Source organism: Sus scrofa, chromosome 6 (genome assembly GCF_054392235.1).
Source record: "Sus scrofa isolate SSC_HxYL_T2T_F1_AM1 chromosome 6, Sscrofa_HxYL_maternal_Yorkshire_Landrace_v2.0, whole genome shotgun sequence".
Taxonomy (NCBI): domain Eukaryota; kingdom Metazoa; phylum Chordata; class Mammalia; order Artiodactyla; family Suidae; genus Sus; species Sus scrofa.
This window is the reverse complement of record NC_139388.1, coordinates 89,619,125-89,641,473: the sequence shown is the minus strand read 5'-3', so window position 1 is coordinate 89,641,473 and position 22,349 is coordinate 89,619,125. Positions and strand designations below refer to the sequence as shown.

General features: G+C 36.6%; 1 protein-coding gene across 5 annotated transcripts in view; it reads left to right on the top strand.

Moving 5' to 3' along the window:
• The first annotated feature begins 847 nt into the window (after positions 1-847).
• The window catches only part of EYA3 (EYA transcriptional coactivator and phosphatase 3), a 91,140-nt gene continuing 69,638 nt past the window's right edge, over positions 848-22,349 (top strand). For all 5 annotated transcript variants that reach the window (XR_014807367.1, XM_005653379.4, XM_021095661.2 and 2 more), the window contains exon 1: positions 848-955. The gene's annotated coding sequence lies outside the window, so the exon portion shown is untranslated. The remainder of the gene's footprint in view (positions 956-22,349) is intronic.

Genomic DNA, 22,349 nt, shown 5'->3' with positions numbered 1-22,349 from the left:
AAGGATCTCAGTAAATGAAATTACTTAGTAAATTGTCACAAAGAGAAGTGATCTAAGAAGATAAAAGACATAAATCAAAAAACATAAGAAAAGAAGTACCTAGGAGGTGTAACAACTAAAAGTGTTTAGTTTTTCTGGATTTTGTATTTGTGAAATTTAAAAAACTTGTAATTTGTGATTTCTTTTCTCACAGTAAAGATTCATTTTTATACCTAATATTGTACTTGTAATTGTGGATTTCCTTAAAGAGAGCCCTCCAACTGAATAAACTTCAAGTCCTTAGAAAACCTGAATTCAACTCTGCTCCTTGTCCATACTGGGGTAGTAACTTAATGAAGCATTTAAAAATCTTGTTTCTGATAAAATTATTAACTAAAATACTGTGTCCGAAAGAGAAATTAATTGTAAGCTCAACACACTATTAAGAATAAACTACTACTGGGAATAAAAAATCACCTTGGGCAAACCTCCCCTCCCAGTGCCTTTCAGAACTTCCCAGCCATTCTTCCTCCCAAATACATCCAACATTTCACTTTCGTTTTAGAGAGACAGGGATTACACGCATTTCAAAAGAACTTGAAAAATGAGTGCTGTGTATTTTTCAATCGGGGCGGCTTGTAGCCCAGCGGCACCAGGGCCTGGGCGTTCTAAATACCAGCCTACCCGCACCAAACACCTCCGAGGCGCGGGCGGAACCAGAAGCGGGGCTACCAAGACGGTCGACTGGGCGGGGTCAAGGCTCTTCTCCGCCCCGCCCCGTGAGGCCTGACACATGCGCCCAAAGGATTTGGGTGGAACGAGGTGTGGCTTGTGAGACGACCCTAGCCGCCGACTTCCGGTTCCTAGGGATGCGCCTCCGGGTCACACTAACGCCGCCGTTTCCTCCAGCCGCTTGGTTCTCCTGTGAGTCTGGACCAGTCCCCATGTCCTGCTGTGGGGCCTCTGCAGCCTTTGGGTGAGTCTTCGCTACCGACAGGGTCTGAGTGCGGCCGGTCGAGTACAGCCTGTAGAGGGACGGGTCAAGAGTAGTGTCCCGGTCTCTGTGGGTGGGGGTTCTCTTTGCCTGTCCCTTGTCCCTGCAGTGCTTCCTGAGCTCATTTCGTTTCTTTCCCCCACGCTGGCCTCGCCTCTTTCACCTCAGCTGAGATTGTTTCGTTGCCGCTTTACCTCTCGTCTGGTTGTTTTCCCTGCGCCTCATCCACCCTTTAAAAGCCCTTGTTTCTTGCCTTTCGCCTCAGCTGGTCCCTGAGCTACTGCCTCTAGGTTTTGACCCTGCTCTCACTTTAGCACCTCTCTTCCCCAGCCTCTAATCCCGGGATCTCGCTGTTCTTTCAACCCAGCAGGACGGCCCATCTCCTCGTTGTGCACACCCTGCTCCAGTGCGAAACAGCAAGTCTCTCTCTAGGGTCCTAGCTCCTGGTCCCCCAACTTTCCCCCTCCCGGGACGGTTAGGTGACATTTGCGCTTCACCTGGTGTTCTCCCGCCTTTTCTTCCTTTGCCCAAGCCCCGATCTAGGCAATTTTACCCGACCTGGTGTAAGTTTTCTTTAAAGTGCTGAGGCAGACTACTGTAGCTTCAGTAGTTAGGGAGCAACAAAGGCGTTCCCAGTTCTTCCTTGGAGCACACTTTCGGGGGCTTTCGCTACCGCAGGCTAACAGGTGGCAGGCACACAGAACTGCTGGCAATTGGATTTGTGTACTCCTGTTAAATTGACAGGTCCTGAGGACGTCCTGTCATTTTCGTGTTCTCTATCCCATGAGAATGGATATGCACAGCTGAGGCCAAAATGCGTATGTTCTGGGGCGATCAGCTCTGTTTTCTGCATGGGCTTTACTTAATAGAATAGTTGCTGTGACAGGACAGATTTTTGGGAGATTGTTAGCCCCAGATTTGTAAGTTCATTTTCAGAAATTTCACTGTGCTGTTACTGAAAATTTTTCTGCCAACGAGTTCGGCATAGTAATTTCAAACTTCATATTCTTTAGTTGAATTTATTGTGTATGTGTGTCTTTATCCAGCCTCTTTATACATTGTTTCTTTATTTTTACTGTATTGACAAGTTTCCTGTTTTTCTTCCTGTTTCTTTATAAACCAGACATTACATTACTTTATTACCTAGCATATTCTTCTGACTATTATTTTTTCTTTACATTTTCCAGCGTAGTCTTAAAACCATCTTTTTCTCATTTTGAGACTTAGGTTTGTCAAAGATTTCTTAAATTTCTCTGTAGGCTTTTAATAATGGTTAGTCACTTGTTTCCCAAATTTTGTTACCTGTGGTATATTTTGAGACACAGTGGTGTACAATTTTTATTTCGCCTTTCCAATATTTATAGTGTATGTCTAGCATTTGATTACAATTTTTTAATTTTTAGAAATTTTATTGAAGTATGTTTGATTTACAATGTTGTGTTAATTTCTGCTCTACAATAAAGTGATCCAGTTATACGTATACATATATCCATTCTTTTTCAGATTCTTTTCCCATATAGGTTATCGCAGAATACTGAGTAGAGTTCCCTGTGATTACAGATGTTTTTGTGTGATCAATTTCTGTACTCACATAAATTGTGCTCTGAAAGTTAGTACTTCAGTGAGCAGAATAATTATAGCTTTTAGCGTCTGCTTTTCTTTTGACTAATAAGTTACAGAAGAGCCTCCCTCATTATATGATACATATGCATATGCAAGTATAACATAGACCTTGGCTTATTCCAAAATTGGGCTGATCCCTTCAGCTATATTTAGCAAAGGACTTTGGAGCTTGGCTATATTAGTCCTAGCAGCCACAGAGAAAGACCCTTCTGGTTGGCTTTCAGGACTTATCTAACTGCTGAGGGAAGCCCTTTTGAAAGCTCCTTGCCCATACCTTCTCCCCAGCACCTACATTGGAAACTCTAGCTTCTGTTCAATCTGGCCTCATCATTTCCCAGTCCTTGAAAGCTAACCCTGATGAGTATGGGCTGATATTCTGTAGATAAACCCATATTTGCATTGATGCAAGGCCCTTTTTCAACCTTTTTCATTTCTGAACTTTTTATTTCTTCTGCATGTGTAAGTTTAAACCTAGATTGATTTCTATAGTTTATAGGTGGGGGGGACCATGGCATTTAAACTTACCCCTTCATTTCACAAAATAAGGACATTGGGGTTTAGATTGGTGGTGGTTTTTCCAAGGTCATTTTTCACAGATAAAGAAGTCCTGTTCATGCACTTAGAGAAATGAGTTTTGGTACTATCTAAGCTGCAGGCTGGGGGAGCACAATATTGTATCTAGTGGTTCATTTCAATAATTGTGTGTCATAAGAATGAAAGTTTTAGGGTAAGAAATCTATGATGCACATTTTAAAATCCAAAACTGAACTTGTTTTGTCTCAGTGAGGGACTCCAGGAAGAAACTGTGTTGTACAGAAATAGAGGTTAAAAGTCTTAGGGAGTCTCTTTCTCCCTTTTTTCATCTAAAATCACCTTGGTCTGTTATGATAGAAGTTGTGCATAAAAGCCTTTACATGAAACAGACATCCTCCGTCTCACTGGAGCAGTGGTGTTCATGGTCCTGTTTTTCCTACAGAACGCTGATAGACTTTCTAATGACTGAAAAGCTTCCACCTTTCACCTAGCTACCAAACAAAAAAATCATCACTAGAGACAAGTTAGTGTATGTGTTTTTAAAGCTCACGAGAGGAATCACTATCACTTTTTTATAGAAATTTCTGCTTTAGTTTGTCAGAGTCTTAGTTTGTAACCCTCTTGGCTCATTTTAAAATACATTTCTAGCATGTTAGTTTCATGCTTACCAGTTTTTTTTAATTTAATTTGATTATTTTTATTGTTATTTTTTATTATTTTGCTTGCTACTGTACTTCATATTACATGTTGTAATTTCTATCCTTGAATCCTGGGATATGTTGTAAGGAAAATGCGTTTTCAGAAATTTAAAATTTTTACACCTACGCTATGTCTGGCCATTTGTACCTTGCACTCTGACAGTTTCTGTCTCACTAGTTCACGAGTTCTTTCTCTTTGTTTTGCTTATGGACTAAAGGCTTACAGACATCTTTTTTTGTAATTGTCTAAAGGATTTTTGTGTTCTGCGTATAACAGTTGGATATTTAAATGTAGGAAGAATAGTTCAAACAATTTTAACATAGAATAGTTAACATAGAAATAGTTTAAAATGTATTTAAGGATATTAGGAATAGTTCATTTTTCCTATACATTCATTTAATTGGTTTATACCAAGGGACCAAAATGTTATATTTATAGTAAAGTGGAAAATAGGTGGACTTTCTATCTGCTGATTAACTTAAAATACAGTGCATGTTCTTGTACAGAATACATGGCTTAAGCTATAAACTGCCTTATTGGTGTGTAATATTGACAGAGAACACCATAACCATTTTTGAATTTTTATTTGATCCCATTAACCTAGGTCCTAGGGTATCTAATTATTAAATGTAGTGATAATTAGGGTATTTTTCTATTATTCATAGTATATTAAAAAGATATTTGAAATATGAGCTTCATAAAATTTGTCTTTGCTATTTCCCCCTTTTAAATATGTAGTAGTATTTTAAACTAGAAAAAGTATTATATAGACATTGCTGACTTATTGTAAGTTAACAGATCAGCCCAAGGCAATAGTACTTAATATCTTAAAGATCTTGCTACAGGTTGTATTGGATGCACTTTAACTTATTAGCTTTGTTAATGTTTGTACTAGTTAGATTTGTTTTTATTCACTCTAGAAAATAGTAATGATCTTTGTAATACATTTCTTTCAGCAAATTTTTTGATACCTACTATGTACAGTTGTAATATGTGATATACTTATATAGACTGTTTGTGTAAACTAGGTGACATTATAAAAGGCTGACATTTATACTTAAATTCTGAATTTGACTTTATTTGTATATATCTGAATTAAACTATAAGACTTAACCTGCATCACAAGGGTGTAGGGAAAGAAAAAAGACAACATATTAGAATTAAAATAATCTTTAATCCTAGAAGAATGTCACTTCTTATCAGAACAATAGCATATGGTTTTTCTAACTAGATTTTATGATTTTTTTATTGTTTTTGAAACACTCAGTGATTTCATTATTTGAGTTTAAGGTTCTTACTTGCATTAGTTTGTATCACAGCTTAATTAATATAAGGTCATGTTCTTTCTTACAGTTAAATAATTTTTGTTTGGGAATTTTTCACAGCTGAATTGTAGAAATGTAGTGGTAAAACAATAATTTAAAAAATAAAACACATTTTATGTAGCATTTACTGTGTGCCAGGAATTACTAAGTGGTTTACATGTAGTATATTAACTCTTTAATCCTTAGAACATTATGAAGTAAGTACTGTTTTATCTCCATTTACAAATGAGAAAACCAAGACACAGAAGTTACATAATTTGCCCAAAGTAATGCAGCTAGTTGGCAGGAGAGCTGGATTTGAACTTAGTCTTTCTGGTTCCAGAGTTCATAATCTTTTTGTATCAAGTTCCACTGGTTTAATGACTTTTTTTCTTTTATAGGTTAAAAATGTTAAGAAACTCAATTTCTCTGAGACACAAAAGAATATTGCTTTTGATTGGGAACCTTGGGGGTGGTTACCTAGTCAGTTCATAAATGCTGGCTTAGGAGTTCCTGTCGTGGCTTGGTGGAAGTGAATCCCACTAGGAACCGTGAGGTTGTGGGTTTGATCCTTGGCCTCGCTCAGTGGGTTAAGGGTCTTGCATGGCCGTGAGCTATGATGTAGGTTGCAGACACAGCTTGGATCTGGTGTTGCTGTGGTGTAGGCCTGCAACAACAGCTCTGACTAGACCCCTAGCCTGGGAACCTCCATATGCCACAAGCGCGGCCCTCAAAGGACAAAAGACAAAAAAAGAAAAAAGAAAAAAAGCTGGTTTAAGGCAAATTGCTAACCCTTTAGTATCTAAATTTCTTAGATGGCACAACCCACATATTAAGAAAGCAGAATATATCCATGCCCTTCCCTCTCTTTAAAAAAATTGTCATATGGAAGTTCATTACTTTTAAGCTATTTGGAGAAAAGGCAGTATATTTAATAAAAGGCATTCTATATTACTGATAGTCTTAATCTCTGAAATCTTACTGATAATGTGAATTTAACAACTTTAAAATATAAAAGAGAATTCTGAAACTGAAATTTCTGTCTTACCTCTAGTCTCATTTCCAAATTTGGAAATTTGTGCAAAATTAAGTGCATCCTATCTCTTTAGGAGTACCATGTATAGAATAATATATTTATATCACTGTTTGTACTTTTACTTTAGAACAGAGGATGTGTATGTTCATAAAACAATTCCTTTTTAAATTAAAAATGCAAATAGTCATTTAGAATATCAATCATATTAATATAATTTTTTGCTTTTATTATTTCCAAATAAAAAATTTTGTTGCATCTCTAAGGGAAGGAGATGATTTTATCTTAGTTGCCATGCAGCTTAATGCAAGAGTCTGAGACTTACATGTGATGAGAAGGTATTTTTCTAAGTATTTTGAATATAGTTGAGCATCATGGAATCTAGTTAACAGAATTAGAAACTATAATTGTTTCTGGTAAAAAGTACACTTGATTAAGGATACTACTTATTTTAATTCTTAGTATTAACTCTTCTGATTAATTCAGACACATTAATTAAGAACACTATTTGTTATAGTAGCTTTGGTCTTAATTTTTTTTCATTTTTGTCAGAAAAGTATTGTTATTGAACTGAAGAGTATAAGCTTTGCTGTGGTGATTTCCCTATTGATATTTAAAATGTTTTTGACTTTGATTTAAACATTTGATTTTTGTTTTAAAAGCAAAACTTTTATATGTGGGTTTGATAACCAGTTTATTTTCTAAAATTTCAATAGTTTCCTTTCAAATGAAATTTAATAATGTAGCAATTACTGAATTTAGGAAAATTGGTAGTTTGTTGCTATCAGCACTGTTACTATGGGAATAAATTAGAATGATTAGCTCTTAGGAGGAATTGAACTTATTCTTTAGTTTCCATAGTAGTTGAAAAAGATTTAGGTCAGATTCACCTGTTCTTTTTCAAAATAAGAGGGCATTTTAATTTAGCACATCATTTAAATGATGTTAATTTTTTCCTACTAGATTGATAATATTAATGCTAATCTCTCTCTGTACCAACAGCATAATCCAAGATGTGTGTGTATGATTTTTTCTTAGAATATTTTAGAATTTAGAGAACATTTTAGGATACCAAATAGTTCATACATATCTTACTGAAAAACATACCCTAGTAATCAGTGTGTTATTACTTCACTGAATTTTTCAAATCTGTTTTTCCTTGTCACCAATTGTTAACTTTGCTATAGGTTAGGGAGCAGTGATTAGATAGCACTGATGAATACGTGTTCTTGAGAGTGAGTTTTAGAGCTTTTGCTTTTGCACCATCTGTCATATTGGTGTGGTATTTAGTAGCTAGATGAACTGAAAACCTTTGCTTTATCTCATTTCTGTGTATCTCCTGATAGTATGTATTTATTTAGTGTCGGCACCTCTCATTCTGTAAAGTTGTCGTTTCTTTGGAATAACTCTGGGTAAACTATTGCTTCTTACCCAGATGGTACCTTTTTTCCTTTTTTGTTCATTTTCAGAGGCTTGCCTTTAAACACTGTAATTTAGAGAACCACTAAAACTCTGACTGTTGTGTCATAGGTAGCTTAAAGTGAATATTTTCCTCCCTTTTAACAGGTCAGTTTTCTTTTTTTTTTTCTCTTTTTACCTTCTGGTAAAATGGCATTCAGACTTTTTTGATCACAGTCAACTAGAAGATCCACTTTCATTGTTTTCCAGTACTTATACACATATATGTACATATTAATGTTGAAAATTGAAACAAGTTGAAACAATATTTATCTTTACTACTGGTGATGCACTGTAATATTTTCTATTTTGTTTCATTGTATCTCATTCAAGATAAGCTATTGGTCTCCACTAAATGAGTATGAAAACCCAGTAATGCATTGGTCCTGCAGTTTGAAAAATTCTAGTGACTGTTAGATTTTTTCCAGTATTGTCTTTTTGGAATGGAAATGTTTGGGTTTGTTAGTTTTTTTTGTTTTTTGTTTTTTGGTTTTTTTTCTTCCCTTTTCCACTGAAATGTATCTTGAGTCTCTTAAGCTTTTAACCTAAATAATTGTGCAGAACAGTTGAGAGAGGGAGACACTGTTGCCCTGATTATTGGTACTGCCTCCTCTGTCCTTTGCTGTGTCTAGGCACATCAAGTGAAAAAACGTCAGTAGTACAAAATCATGAGGTTGAAAATGCTTGGTCATATGTAGAGCTTCTATCATTTAGAGTCCTTTACTAGTTTCCATCTAACAGTCAGAGATTAGTTTAAGTTGCTTCACTAACTTTGCCTCTGCTCTTGGCAACTAATCAAAAGGTTACAAAGCTGCTTTTATTCCACTTTTTTCTGGCCCCAGTCCAGTCTTTGTAAACCAAGAAAAGAGAACGGAGGGGAGTGAAGCTGTTTGCTCCTATATATATGGTCAGGTGAAAGTAACACAATTGAAGGTCATCAGGGTTTGTCACGGTGGGCTGTATCATTTACTATCCTGATTTGTTCCTGTAACCACAAAAGGGAAAGATGGTAGAGACATCAACAGTTCGTCACATATCGCAGTTCGTCGCATGCTGCAGCTATTAGAATGAGGCAGGGTCAGCAGGCATACTCTACTATTTTTACTACTATCTCTTCTTAGCTCGTAATGAGCACCAGGTACTATTTGAATCAGTATTAACTCATATTTGCTTGGAAGGCCTAGAAGAAGAATGAGAATGAGAAAGGATAAGGAAGAAAATTTGCCTTCCTTATCTTTCCATTACCTGGCTGTTAGTGACGGTAGCATGGCATAGCATACATTTTTCGCTTGATCAGCTTTTTAAAATCATCAGTCCTGTCTGTGATGTTCTATACTGAGACACAGAGCTGTGGTTTGAAACCTCAGGCTTTGAAGCTAGACTGCCTGGGTTTGAATTCCAAATTCATGAGTTACTAAGGATATAATTCAAGTTATTCTCTGTACTTTAGTTTTCTCATCTGTAAAATGGTGATAATAATAAATAGTACATATCTTATAGACTTATTGAGAGGATTAAATATATAAAGTACTTATACATAGTGCCTGACCCATAAAAGACATTCCATAAATGTTAGCTATTAATAACCCACCACTCACAGTTGGATCTCCTAAAAGTATTTGTGACCATGATTAGTTCCTCATATTTGCTAAGTAATAGGACAAGATGGACATCATTGTTTCATTGCCCAAGGGCTTGAAAACAGCTTTCCCTGAGGACTTGGAGGAAAAGTTCTTGTATAGAGTATTGGAATCAAATCCAGTGACAGAGGGTATCAGCTATAGGTCCAACTTATTTAATTTCTTGTGGGAATCTCTTGTTATTTAGGCCTTAATAATTTTAATATTTGCCCTTTGAAAAACTAGGAGGAACTAGGCATTCCTGTCATGGCTTAGTGGTTAATGAACCCTACTAGTGTCCACGAGGATGTGAGTTCCATCCCTGGCCTTGCTCAGTGGGTTAAGGATCCAGCATTGTTGTGAGCTGTGGTGTAGGTCTCAGACGTGGCTCAGATCCCGTGTTGTGGTGGCTGTGGCGCAGGCCAGCAGCTGCAGCTCTGATTGGACCCCTAGCCTGGGAACCATCATGTGCTATGGGTGTGGCCCAAAAAAGACAAAAAAACAAAACTAAGAAGAACTAGTTAATGAATTGAATTTCACTCAAGACTAGATTTCTGTCCTAAGTCTGTTTATCTCATGTCTAAGATATTTACTTATTTTCTTTTTCTTTAGCAGTTATATCACGCTTACTATGTGCCAGACACTATCTTAAGAGCTTTACGGATATTAATTCATTTAAACCTATGACAAGCTTATGACAAGACACTAATTATTTTTCCCTTTTTTTTGGTAGGGTCACACCCGCAGCATATGGAAGTTCCCAGGATAGCGGTCGAATCAGTGCTGTAGCTGCTGGCCTGCACCACAGCCATAGCAGCGTGGGATCCAAGCTGTGTCTGCAAACTTCACCACAGCTAACAGCAACACGGGATCCTTAACCCACTGAATGAGGCCAGGTATTGAACCTGCGTCCTCATGGATACTAGTCAGGTTCATTACTGCTGAGCCACAGAGGGAACTCCCTGTTTTTCCCATTTCACAGATGAAGTAAATGAGGCTCAGAAAAGTTAAATAACTTGTCTAAGCTCCCACACCACTCATGAGTACCAGAACTGGGATTTGAACCTAAGTGGTCAGATTCCAGAGCTGATGCTCCAAGCTTGCCAAACCTGCCTGTTAGAGATATGAATTATGTTGAAAAGGGTAAAATAACAAGTGCTAAAATTTACTTCACTATTCTTTACTCTGTGTACTAAAATGACAGCACTGAGTGATGGTGTTTTGGCTGATGGATTGTTGAAGGAGTAAATAAATTTGAAGTAAAACATTAGTAAAAGATCTGAAACTAGATTTTATAGTTCTCCTGACAGTTAAAGACATACATTTCAGAAAACTCAGTTCTGTTAATATAGTGTATAGTAAATTTTGCTTAAATACTAGAGAGCAGATTGATAGATACTTGTGATATGTAGATACATAGAATACTGTATAGAATTTTGGCTTTAGAAAATGGATAGAATAGGGTATAAATTTTTCTGTATAACTGGAAGTAACACATTTATAGAATTTCATGTTGAAGTATACCATGTGTCAGGCTAGAGCGCCTACAGTAAAAATGGTGATTCTAGGTGTGTTCCCATCGTGGCTCAGTGGAAACGAATCTGATTAGTATCCATTGTCCATGAGGACAAAGGTTCCATCCCTGGCTTTGCTCAGTGGGTTAAGGATCCGGTGTTGCCATGAGCTGCGGTATAGGTCGAAAATGCAGCTCAGATCCTGCGTTGCTGTGGCTTGTATAGGCTGGCAGTTGTGGCTCTGATTCGACCCCTAGCCTGGGAACCTCAATGTGCTGTGGGTGCAGCCCTTAAAAAAACAAAGTGATTCTCTTAGAAATGTTAACTTTAGATTAAAAGAGGGTGAAATCAACTATAATAAAAAATAGATTAAAAAGTTTAAAAAGGGAGTTCCCTTTGTGGCTCAGTGGTTAATGAACCCGACTTGGATCCATTAGCATGAGGGTTTGATCCCTGGCCTCATTCAGTGGGTTAAGGATCCAGTGTTTCAGTGAGCTATGGTGTAGGTTGCAGACACAGCTTGGATCCCGAGTTGCTGTGATTGTGGCGTAGGTTGGCAGCTGTAGCTCCCCTAGCCTGGGAACATCCGTATGCTGCAGGTGCAGCCCTAAAATGCAAAAAAATAAGGAAAAATAAAGGAGGGTTGATATAAAATTTTGGAGGCTGAGAATTTTATGGAGTTTCAATCTACACCCATTAAAGAAGTTCTTAATGCTTTTTGATTGACAAGTTACTAAAAACTGAATAGAGTTCCACAGAGGGTTGGAAGGAATGTAGTAGAACAGTTGGATTATTATTATTAAGCTCATGTTGACACATCTAATTCAGATTAACTTACTCTTTCTCACTACTTTTTACTGTGGTTTTGGAATTTTTCCTCTGGAATCTACCAATTTTATTGGACGCTTGTGGGGGAGTGTTTGTGTTAATTTTTATTAAAAGATTACAGACAATTTCAGAGGATGATTTTCCAAGAAGTAATGTTAGAAATTATAAAAACAATTCTTCTTAGAGAATCTATTCCTGATAAAATATTTTTCCTATTAAGAATTTGGTACAGCCTAAATGCATTTTTAAAAAAATTATTTCTCAGTTAAGCTCTGGTAGTATTCTATTTAGTGTAAAGTTACTATAAATATTCCTACAGCTGACAATACCATGATATGTCAGTCATGCCTCCTAAATTAAGTAGCCAGAAGAATTTACCAACTTTACCACAGTCAGTTGGCTAGGCTGTTTATTTACAGAAGGAGTTAACCAGCATGATGATGGTGGTTTGTCTGTCCATAGAAAGTCTAGCAGGGAAGGTGTAGGTTTTTTGCAATTTTTTTGGCCACAGAAATGTGATTTGGGCTGATGCCTGAATTGTGAGAGATGAAAGGTTCTCTTAGGGTTATTTTAAAGGGAGCCTTAAGGGAGGTCAGCTTAGTGTAGGTCTGCTGGATATTTTTTTTTATTTTTTTTTATTTTTATTTATTTATTTTTTTTTTTGTCTTTTTTTTAGCTATTTCTTGGGCCGCTCCCGCGGCATATGGAGGTTCCCAGGCTAGGGGTCCAATCGGAGCTGTAGCCACCGGCCTACACCAGAGCCACAGCAACGCGGGATCCGAGCCGTGTCTGCAACCTACACCACAGCTCACGGCAACGCCGGATCGTTAACCCACTGAGCAAGGGCAGGGACCGAACCCGCAACCTCATGGTTCCTAGTCGGATTCATTAACCACTGCGCCACAACGGGAACTCCAGTGTAGGTCTGCTGGATATTTGTGTCTACTTCAGCAGGGCTCTTGAGTACAAGGGACTCTGAGCGGATATGTTAGTAATGTTACGTAGTTTTTTATTTTATTTTATTTATTTTATTTTATTGTTTTATTTATTTTATTTTATTTTATTTTATTTTTTGCTTTTTAGGGCTGCACCTACAGCATATGGAAGTTCCCAGGCTGGGGGTCCAATCGGAGCTACAGCTGCTGGCCTATGCCACAGCCACAGCAATGCCAGATCCGAGTGTGTTTGTGACTCACACCACAACTCATGGTAACACTGGATCATTAGCTCCTCTGAGTGAGGCCAGGGAAGCCATCTGCAACCTCATGGTTCCTAGTCGGATTTGTTTCTGCTGCACCACGATGGCAGCTCCAAGTTACATTAAGTTTTTTAAAAGGCAGTATTTGAGAAAGGTTACCATCAGCTGATGAGCCTTTAGTGACATTCTGAAAGATAGGAAACAGTGAGATTGGTTGATAAAAATACCCACAAGAAATCTCAGCTGGAAGTATATGTGGACGTTTCAGAAATATACCGGACTCCAAGGGAATGAAAATGCCTGGAGCATTCATCAGTTTCCCTGCTCTTGCTCTTGATTTTGAGCTTCTGGTGTTTGTCTCCTGGATAAAGCCCAGAGAAGTGCTTTCCAAACTTATGGAACAATCTGCCTGGGGAGGGTTTTCTTTCTAGTCTCTTCTCCCCACAGTATTTAGTGTGTATAAATCAAATCTTGCTGTTCTCTTGCTTAAAGCACCCATTGTAAGGCTGTGTGTAATGTGGCCCTTGCCCACTTTTCATGCCTCATTTTCTAGCACTTACTCATTTGCTGACATCAGCCTTTTTGCTGTTTCTCAAACATGCCAAAGTGTTATCCTTTTTTACACTTTACTTCTGAAAGCCCTCCTTCACATCTTATAGCTTTCTACTTTTCATTATTCATATATTTGCTGAAATGTGTTATCACCTTAAAGAAATTATCACCCAATCTGCAGAAGTTCCCCTGTAGTCATGTCTCTCTTTTTTTTTCCAAAGTACTATTACTTTGTCAAATTATGTTACCCTATGTATTTGTTTATCTTCTGTTAGAATATAAATTCCATGAGGCTGGAGATTTTTGTGTTCATCACTGAATTTCCAGTATCTACACTTGGTCTTAGCCAAAAGGCCGAGAAGCGATGAATTTCCAGTATCTAAACTAGTGCCTGGCACATAGTAGACACTCATTAAATGTTTTATAAATGAATGAATGAATTTTGAGGTTAGAGAAAGAAGCAAGCACAGAAACTATAGACTTCTACACAAAAGCAGAGGAACCAAAAAGCAAAGTGAGTAATTAAGTCAGCTTTTCTTCCCAGAATAAAGCTACGGAAGCTACTCTCTAAAGTTAGAGTCCTAGAATGGGAGACCAGATATATCCATAGTAATTAATGTGATGTTCAGAGGAGACAGGAATTCACATCCAGAAAGCAGGTGGCCTGCGGACACTGCCTAACTGTATATCAACCCTCTTCCATAGTCACCAGAAGTAGATGTATGTAACTAGAACCTGCATATAACAACAGAGGAACAAAGATTCTCATCCACTCTGAGGAAAAACTGTATAGTTGAAATTCTTAAGTACGAATATGAGCTGGAGTTCCCTTCGTGGCTCAGCAGTTAACGAACCCCACTAGGATACATAAGGATGTGGGTTCGATCCCTGGCCTTGCCTAGTGGGTTAAGGATTTGGCATTGCCACGAGCTGTGGTGTAGGTTGAAGACGCCGCTTGGATCCCACATTGCTGTGGCTGTGGCATAGGCTGGCAGCTGTAGCTCCAATTCGACCCTAGCCTGAGAACTTCCATGTGACGTGGGTGCGGTCCTAAAAAGCGGGGAAAAAAAGCCCTAATAATCTAGATTTACCAGTCATTTAAGGAAAATTAATACTATGAAAAGAGGCACCAGGTGCAACCAGTATAAAAGGAAATAGTAAATAGTATAAACTGAAGGAGATTTTAAAGATAGGTATTATTAGTAATTTCAGAGGAAATGAAAAGAAATAAGTATGAACATTGAAATTTTAAAAATCAGAAAATATGAATAGCAAATTAATAAGTATAAGGATTGAGGAATTCCCATCATGGTGCAGTGGAAACGAATCCGACTAGGAACCATAAGGTTGCAGGTTCCATCCCTGGCCTTGCTCAGTGGGTTGAGGATCCGGCGTTGCCGTAAGCTGTGGTATAGGTCGCAGAGACAGCTTGGATTTGGCGTTGCTGTGGCTGTGGTGTAGGCCAGCAGCTGTAGCTCCGATTCAACCCCTAGCCTGGGAACCTTCATATGCTGTGGGTGCGGCCCTAAAGAAAGAAGTATACAGATTGAGCTGAAATCAGATGTAAAGGATGTCAACAGTTATGGCAGAGAACCTCTGAAAATTCTTCTCCATAAAAGCAATGAGAATACTGGTAAAAATAGAATCAACTCTTTCAGGACTCTGAAAATTAACCACAGACTTGTAGCAATCTGAACATTTATTCAAGAAAAATGGCTGAATCTCAGCAAAAACAGTGAACTGTGTAACATTTTAACTTGCATTGTTCTCATCTTTCTCTTTCCAGCTCCATAGTAGCCTTGAAAACCCCCCTTAGGCATAGTTTGTCTAAGATTATTAATTAAGATCAACTGGAAAGGACTTGTGTATCTTTCAAGTTTAACTTTAGCAATAATTTTTTTTCTGGAGCAGAACACATCAGACAGTACAGTACAGTGATTATGTGCTGAAATTTTTTTTTTTTTTGGTCTTTTTGCCTTTTCTAGGGCCACTCCCACGGCATATGGAGGTTCCCAGGCTAGGGGGTCGAATCGGAGCTGTAGCCGCCTGCCTACGCGCCAGAGCCACAGCAATGAGGGATCCGAGCCATGTCTGCAACCTACACCACAGCTCATGGCAACACTGGATCCTTAACCCACTGAGCAAGGCGAGGGATCGAACCCTCAACCTCATGGTTCCTAGTTGGATTCGTTAACCACTGCGCCACGACGGGAACTCCTATGTGCTGATTTTTAAATGCTGTCTTAGATAATACTTCTTTGTTTTCAAGGCATTAGATGGATTGGTAAGGCTTCTCAAGATCCATGAAACACTTGGGAACTGCCAGTTTTACTGTGTTACCTGGAAATTTTTTCCACTATTAATTTAGGATTTGCACCAGAATGAAAGCAGGAAACTATAACTCTTGCCTCTTCTAGCTACTAGTAGTTAATGGTATTCTTTGGCCATATCACTCCAGTCTCTGTCTCCATGTTTTTATATTACCCTCTCCTCAGTTTATGTGTGTGTTAGGTTTCTTTCTTTCTCTTATAAGGACATTTGAGGTGGCTTTTATAGCCTACCCAGATGAACTCAGATAATCTCCTCATCTCAAAATCCTTAATTATATCTGCAAAGAAAAGGCAAGAAACAGGTTCCACCCCTAGAGCTTATGGAGGGAGTGCAGCCCTGCCAACACCTAGATTTCAGACCTCTAGCCTCTAGAACTGTGATAAGATATATTTCTTTGTTCTGCAAAGACTTTTTTTCCAAATAAGGTAAGCTTTATGGGTTCTGGGAATTAGGATGTGGACGCGTCTTTGGCCAGAAATGTTTCATGATAGCTGTGTATATTTATGTCTGGGAAAGGGAATTTCACGCTCTCCCACCCCCTTCCTTCCTTCTTAAGCCTATTAAGGGACAACAATATAAGGTCTCCTAACTCAAGTCTCAGCAAATAGTACCTGTGCTGTGATCCCTTGTTATGTATGTGATATTAAAATTAGATTTGAAGTATGCCATTCCTTGCTTTTATTTGAAGGGAACTTTTCTTGTAACACAGACTTCAAAATAATGTTCTCAAATCAGTCAGCAAAACCTTGTAAAGAATTAATGTTGTGATTTAGGCATTCCTGGTGACAAATGGGAAAAGTGACAATTTGAAATTTTTGTGCCTCTAAATATATTGAAGGTTCTTAATGAACTGGTTTTAAGTGAATATTTAGAGGAATCAAGAGCCTAGAAATTGTGTTTGGTTGCATAAATATTTATTGATTGACTGCTATGTCCTATTAGATACTAAAAAGAAGATTGTCTCTCCTGTTGTGGAATTGAGGATCAGGATTCCACAGGAATCTTAGGACAAAAGGAAAATTAGTTTTAACAGAATTGTTGACTGCCAGATTTAGCAGAGTTGTTAACTGACAATAGAGGTCAGAGAATTAGTTTTGAAGAATTCTTAATTATTAAATAATGATGCAGGAAGCTTTTTCACTAATAACTTTGAGGTTTTGGTAGGTTAGGTAAGTAGGTTTGTTCTTCTAAAATCATGATGCTCATCTCTGACTAGAAATGGTAAAATTATTTTTATATATCTTATCATTAAAATTACCTGTTTCAGGAGTTCCTGTCATGGCTCAGTGGTTAACGAACCTGACTAGTATCCATTAGGACGCAGATATGATCGCTGGCCTTGCTCAGTGGGTTAAGGATCCAGTGTTGCCTGAGCTATGGTGGAGGTCACACACTGGGCTCGGATCCTGAGTTGCTGTAGCTGTGGTGTAGGCCAGTGGCTACAGCTCCGATTCGACCCCTAGCCTGGGCACCTCCATATGCTGTGGGTGCAGCCCTAAAATAACAAAAGACCAAAAAAAAAAAAAAAAAAAATTACCCGTTTCATTAACAGTAGATGAAAGTTGTAAATCAAGGACTTAAGTTAATAAAGACAAATCAAATTGTTATTTTTGCTAAATTGTACAAGAAGTTAAAAAGTAGCGTTAAAAAAGAATCTTATTTTAGGATTTTTAGAAGATCCTTAAAGTGCCTGTTAGCACATTGAAAAAGGAGTTTTGTGTTTATAAATGTAAAACATTTTAAAGCTTGTAGAGCATGACAATGAGGTCAAAGTAATGTAACAGAATGGTTAGAGATTTAACAAAGGAAATGGAAAAAATAGCTTAAATTAACATTAGGAATGTAATTTTACAAGTGAGGGTCATATGCTCAGTCCTTCATGAAGGGGAAAAAAAGGCTTCAGAAAAGGGAGTTTCAGCTCTGGTTCCACTACTGGTTCTGCTACTTGTGGACTTCACGAAGCAGTGCCTTCACCTCTTTGGTTTTAGTTTACTCAACCGTAAAATAAGGGTACGTCTGACAGTCAGACGCTCTAGCTCTGTATTTCTCATAGCATCCATGTTACATGTTTTCGAGCAGTTACAGTGTGAATAATTTCTATCCTAAGGGTAAAACCAATGTGAAATGTCTTCTGATATCAAATTCTTTAACTCTGGGGAGTTCATCACTTTTGATAAGAACCATAACATGAACCAGCCCTGGGCTTGTGTGCAAGGACTAACTTGGCTTCTTATGAAAGAGTTAACAGAGCAAGAAAATTGAATGAATTTTTCTGGCTATAGTGTTGTTATGAACTTCTTTAAAATTTGGGGTTAAGGGAGGATTACTGCAGCTTAAATTGCTTTTCCCTCAAAGTTGCAGTTTTTCCTGAGGAAAAAGAGTGGAACGGGAATGTAGAATTTACATCCAAATTTGGCTTAATGTCTTGAAAAACATTTTTGTAGAAGCATTGTAAAGATAGTGTACTCTTAAACATTTATTATATGAACCTTAAAACATACAACTTTGTATCCCTTTGTATCTGTTTTTGATTCTTATCAAACTATATTTAAGGTATTATTATGATATAATTAATATAAAATCTTAATTTTTTTTTACCTTTTAAGTGAGCTTATATTGAAATAGCTTACAGTTTCATTGTAATATAGAATACCCAATAGTAGAATTACAACACAGGTAAACCATTCTCCACATGTCGGTTGTTTCTAATTTTTCATTTCTGTGAACAACAAACTTAGTTTTAAATATAGAGTTACCTTTTACCTAATTTGGGAGGAAAATCCAAGAAAAATTATTCAGGCTATGGGCAATTTTATGACCTCTTTTATATTCTAACCAGAGAATAGTCTGAGGATACATATAATTTTACAGTTTTGTGCCTGAATATTTATGTTTTTATGGTGCGGTTAACTTTAGGTTTTGTTATTTAGATTTATTTTTGGTAAGCTTAATTGGTGTGAAGTGGTTATTATTTAAAATTTATTTTGTTAGCAGTGAGAATCTTTTTTTCCCAAGTACTGATTTGATCTTGGTGGTTACCAAAACCATCTTTCTGTATCCTTTGACGAATGTGTGTGTTAGTCATTGTCTGCCACGTAAGGATGATTGGTAAATGTTGAATTGGTTTGGTTTATATTTCACATGTTGAGCTTTATCTGTCATACTGCAGGTATTGCTTCCATTTTTTATATCCTTTTAATGTGAGATTTATTTTTCATTGCATGAAAGTATGTTTATATAAGCAGATCTTTCAGTTTGCTGCTTATACTTCCTTTCATTGCTCAAAATTTTATCTCTTTTGCACAGATGAAACAAAAATGCTATTCTTTCTTCTCCAGAATTATTTGAATGCTTATTAGTTTTTCATATATTTAGAATTACTCATAATGTATGGTGTGGATATGTTTTTCTCCACATTGATGTTCAGTTTTTCTGACTATATTTTTTAAATAATGTTTCTCCACTTACAAGCACTTGTAGTTTTTTGTGTGTGTGCATGTGGCATATATACATACCAAAATTAACTATTTTAACCATTTTTAAGTTTACCATTCTGTGGCATTAAGTACATTCACAGTGTTCCACTGCCATCACCACCATCCTCTAGTCTCTTTACTTGATGTATTTCTACTTTAACCTGAAGCATTGTTGCTTTATTCTCAGGCAGATTATTTAAATCTCTGAATCCCAGTTGCTCTGTCCATAGTATGAGGATGATACCAACTGTATTTAAGATAGTTGTGGAGATAAAATTAGGTAAGACAACAAATGTAAAAATGCTTGGTGGATTTTATATGCTCTGTAAATGATCCTTCCCTCTTAAAGACTGGTGTAGGACAGCTCTTCCTTAAGATCTTGGTTATTTTCCCTCAAGATATTCATTATTTTTGCCTGATTTTCAGTAAGAAACTTGTAGGTATTAGAATAAACCTGTATTCCTTACTTGAAACCTACTGTATGTATTCTATAGTTTATGACGCCCAGATTAGTATTAAGCATCATCCCCACTGACACTTAGTGCAGCGTACTGTTCTACAAGAGACCACAGAAATTTTTTTTTATGTTTTGGAATCGTTTTCCTGACATCTTTTCTGATTTTGCCTTTTGAGGTCTCCTAGTATATAAATTAGAATTTATTTTGAAGAGAAATATTTAGGCTTTATGTTTGGTACTTTGTTTTAGGACACTTGCTTCTGAATTCATTGATAGATCGCCTTTAAAAGAGGTCAGTAATTGTCAAGTAACAATACTTGGCACAGTTTTCTTAAAGCCACCTAAAAGAGAGCATTTTGCTATTTGTTTTCATTCTTCAAGGCACACATATAATTTATATTTGAGGATACCAAGGTAAACATTTGCTAATCACCAACTTCTTTTAAATCCCAAAGTAATCCATATATTAATAAAAATCTTAAGCAATGGTATACCACTGTTTGATCTTTATTTGGCTACTATTGTTGCTGAGGTATAGTTATTTTTGAGAAGCATGCTGTTCTTTTCCTCAGGGAAACTTCTGTAGCCTTTTCTTTGGTGTGCTCTAAAAATATATATAATGATTTGAAAGGGGTAGTATACAGACTTCTAAAATACACTGTAGTCATTTGTCAAATTTATGAGCTACCTGTTTTCTCCTTAACAGCTGAAGAAAGATATTCAGTTAACCACTGAATATCTCTTTGCACTCTTTGCTGCATGCAGGTTCCCCTTCTGGGATGTGTAATCAGACTGTACCGTTCTATTTTGACATTTCTCTTGATGTTGTAATTAAGAGTGGTGGTGTGTATTTTGTTTTCATTGAAAACAATTAGACCTTTATTCTGTTTTAAAATATTTATTTATTTCCCCTTCCTATATTTAAGAGCTGTAATAACATATTGAAGTAACCTAATTTCTTGCTTGGGGCCATTTACAATTACAGGGTAAATAGTATGTTGAATTTGGTATAAAAAAGAAATTATGAAATAGGAATCTAATTAGAATTTTGAAATAAAATATTTGTTACTAGTTATTTTGCTTCTAATTTTTAAGGATGAAAAATAAAAATTATGGGTGTCATATTACAAAAGAATTCTGCTCATATTTGAGCATATGAAATCACAATATTTAAAATTATGTGACCTTTTTGAATCAAACCAAAATTCCTATTTTTTGTTGTTAGCATTTGTAGGTAGGGAAATGTGAAGTCTTAGGAAATACTATTTCTGTTCTCAATTATGGATTTTCCCAGATTTCTGCCCATGAAGGCTTGTAGATACTGACAAACCCTCTCCCCAAAAGGTGGTAAAACAGCTCTATAGAAGCCGTTGTTAAGAATTGAAACTAGAACATTGTGAAAAGACATTACTATTCAAATGCCTTGAAGGTACCTAAAAGATTAACTCAGAATGTGTTTTATTTAATTGGCTGTTTGACTACATTGTAATTATATCCATGTACACTACACTATATTTATGTGCATTAAGAATCCATTTCCACTTCCTGGAGTTCCAGTCATGGTGCAGCAGAAACGAATCTGACTAGGAACCGTGAGGTTGTGGGTTCGACCCCTGGCCTCGCTCAGTGGGTCAAGGATCTGGCGTTGCCATGAGCTGTGGTGTAGGTCGCAGATGCGGCTCGGATCCTGCGTTGCTGTGGCTCTGGCTTTGGCCGGCAGCTGTAACTCTGATTAGACTCCTAGCCTGGGAATCTGCATATGCCGTGGATGTGGCTCTAAAAAGCAAAAAAAAAAAAAAAAAAAAAGAATCCACTCCCACTTCTAAATGAAACCATTGTATTATTGGATATTCAGAAGATGAATCTCATTAAATGTAGAATAACGTCAGATTATATTATTGATAAAACAAACAGTTAAACTCTAGAACCATTACACGGAAGTGATAAAACTAAGATTTCTATAGTAATTCTGAACTTTTTTTTATTATCAAGTACTGGAGCACTATGTCTGTGTTATATAACACTTTCATCCAGTGATTAGTAAATGTGACTTTTGATTGGAAGCCATGTGCCACTCATAGAAAATGCTGTAAATTTATTCACACATTGATAAATGCTAGGAACATGATGAATACTTGCATTTTTTTATTTGGTATATTTTAGGTATTTGACATTACAAATTCATGGAAGGAAGAATACCGTATTGATGGAAAATAGTATCTTAGATGCCTGTTGTGGTGGAATTATGTAATTTATAGTCATTATTCATATATTTTATATGCACATGTACCAGAATGTTTGTTTGCAAACTTCACATATATCACATGTTGCCAGTAGAATCCCAGAAATTCTGTAATAAAGCATCCCTTGTAGGTTGCTTTTTTATTTTAAAATTATTGAAATTATCGGTGGTCATTGACTAATTACTTGGTTTTTAAAGTTTTTTTTCCAAATATAGAAATTATCTGTGACCTTTTATTTCCCTAAATTGAAAAATGTAGAAGATAAAGGTAATTGTTAAGATAAGAACAACACAGGGTGCTTATTTTCAAAGAAGAAATAGGAGAAGTAGAAAGAAATATCTTCCAATTTGTCCCTTAAAGAAGGTTTTCTTGGAATTTATCATGGAATTTATCTCAAGAAAAATAGGAAATTCTTCACTTTTTGATATAAAGTCACTGTAATATTACCATATTCCTTAAAAAAAATTCAAGATTTTAATATTTAGTTTTATATAGCTTGAAAATTTG